The sequence below is a fragment of the Dermacentor silvarum genome, chromosome 7, assembly GCF_013339745.2.
Source record: "Dermacentor silvarum isolate Dsil-2018 chromosome 7, BIME_Dsil_1.4, whole genome shotgun sequence".
NCBI classification, from domain to species: Eukaryota; Metazoa; Arthropoda; class Arachnida; order Ixodida; family Ixodidae; genus Dermacentor; species Dermacentor silvarum.
The window spans coordinates 49,799,840-49,802,631 of record NC_051160.1 but is presented as its reverse complement, the minus strand read 5'-3'; positions in this window follow the sequence as shown (position 1 = coordinate 49,802,631).

Below are 2,792 nucleotides of genomic sequence, written 5' to 3'. Positions count from 1 at the left end.
CGACCTGCACGAGACGATCAGAGCTGTTGTACGGGAAGAACTACAGAAATTATTCCCAAGGTCGCAGCCTCAGGTGACTTCAATCGCCGACATAGTTAAAGAAGAGGTTCAGCGATCTCTGGAAGTGCCAGAAGCTCCGGCATCGCCTCAACTACAGCCGCAAGCGATGACCTACGCCGCCGTCGCCCGTCGTCACGGCCCCCCTCCGCGCTCGCGCCAGGGCCCCGTAACGCCGCAGTTCCGTCGTCCACCGCCGCCGCCGCCAGCACGCCCGCCCGTCGCCCAGCGCAGCTACCAGCGGAAGACGGACATTTGGCGCGCCCCCGACCACCGCCCGCTCTGCTATCACTGCGGGGAAGTCGGCCATGTCTACCGCCGATGCCCATACCGCGAGATGGGCCTACGAGGGTTCGCCGTCAACGCGCCACGTCCACAGCTTGGCGAGCGACCACGCGACATCGCTGACTACCTCGCCGGAGCCCAGTTCCAACCACGACGACCCTCACGCTCGCCGTCACCTGGACGTTACCTGTCGCCGCAGCGCCGACCATACACTGGCCCAGCGCGGGGCCGGTCCGTGAGCCCCTATCCGGGAAACTAAAGGCAGCAACCGATGGAGGTGCGGTTGCTGTACGACGCAATACCGAAGATCCTCCGCCGCCACCGACGACGACAACTCACGCATCATCACAACGAGGTACCAGCACACCGCCTAGCAAGAGCCTTGACGACAACACTTCGCCGCCGAAAGAAGACCTACCGACGCGACGTAGCAGCAGCGAAGCAAGCCGACGTAGCCGTGATCCGACGCCACGACTTAACCGCAACGCCAGACGACGGTCTACCGACTTAGACGTGGTAATCGATGGTCATAGCGTCACCGCTCTCGTCGACACTGGAGCTGACTATTCCGTCTTCAGTGGCCCGTTCGCCGCCAAGTTGAAGAAGGTGAGGACGGCCTGGCAAGGACCTGATATCCGGACAGCGGGAGGCCACCTAATAACGCCGGCTGGAATCTGCACAGCGCGAGTCACGGTTAACAATCGCACTTACCCGGCGAGCTTCGTAATCATGCAGCACTGCTCCAGGGACGTCATCCTAGGCATGGACTTTCTAAACCAACATGGTGCAGTCATCGATTTAAGGTCCAAGTCAATAACGCTTTCAACGGACAACGCGATACCACCGGATACAGACATCAGTTACCATGCCTTGAATGTGCTAGAAGAACAAGTCACCGTTCCGCCTCGCTCCAGTGTAATGATTTTCGTCGGTGCCGAAGTGCCTGCAGATATGGAGGGCGTCATCGAGGGCGATCATCACTTACTGCTCGATCGCGAAATTTGCGTCGCTAGAGGCATAGCTAAGCTACGTGAAGGGAAAGCAAGAGTGATGCTCACGAACTTCAGCGACGAATACAAGCACATTAACAAAGGCACAACGGTCGCCTACATCGACGAAATAGTACAAGCCGGCAGTGCTTTTGCCTTCACGGATTCTAGTGCACCTGCAACGAAGACTGTAGTACTTGAACCAACTTTCGACGTCAATCAGAACCTTCCTTGGCATAAGAAAGAACAGCTAAAAGCTCTGCTCCTGCAATACAAGGACTGCTTCTCGTCGTCGTCAAAAGTTCGACAAACCCCGGTCGCCAAGCACCGCATCATAACCGACGAATATGTCCGCCCACTCCGTCAGAGCCCGTACCGAGTTTCGGCGCGCGAACGCGAGGCCATAAGGCAACAAGTCGACGAAATGCTACGCGACGACATCGTCCAGCCGTCCAAGAGTCCGTGGGCGTCCCCCGTGGTGTTAGTGAAGAAGAAGGATGGAACCCTACGTTTCTGCGTCGATTATCGTCGCCTCAACAAGATCACGAAGAAGGACGTATACCCTCTCCCACGGATTGACGACGCCTTGGATCGACTCTACAACGCAAAGTATTTTTCGTCGATGGACCTCAAAACCGGCTACTGGCAAATCGAAGTCGACGAGAGAGACCGGGAGAAGACTGCCTTTATAACACCAGACGGACTCTTCGAGTTCAAGGTCATGCCGTTTGGTCTTTGTTCGGCACCTGCGACTTTCCAACGGGTCATGGATACAGTACTGGCAGGCTTGAAGTGGCAGACTTGCCTCGTCTATTTGGACGACGTCGTTGTGTTTGCCTCAAGCTTCGAGGAACACCTCCGGCGCCTTGAAACAGTTCTTCAAGCTATCAAGACCTCCGGACTCACGTTGAAGCCAGAAAAGTGCCGCTTCGCATACGAGGAGCTCTTGTTTTTGGGCCATGTCATCAACAAGTCTGGAGTGTGCCCTGACCCACAGAAAACGGCGGCCATCACTGACTTTCCTCCGCCCGCCGACAAGAAGGCAGTGCGTAGATTTCTTGGCCTGTGCGCCTATTACAGGCGCTTCGTCAAGGACTTTTCACGGATCGCCGAGCCACTGACATACCTTACGAAGGCCGACGTCGAGTTCAAGTGGGAGACTCCGCAAGTCGAAGCATTCGAAGAACTGAAGCGACGCCTGCAATCGCCGCCAATACTTGCGCATTTCGACGAAAACGCCGATACCGAAGTCCACACCGACGCAAGCAGCGTAGGACTCGGCGCCGTGCTTGTGCAGAGGACTGACGGAATAGAAAGGGTTGTAAGTTACGCTAGCCGGTCGCTATCGAAGGCGGAATCAAATTATTCCACAACAGAAAGGAGTGCCTCGCCATCATCTGGGCTACATCAAAGTTTCGCCCCTACCTCTATGGCAGGCCCTTCAAAGTTGTAAGCGACCAC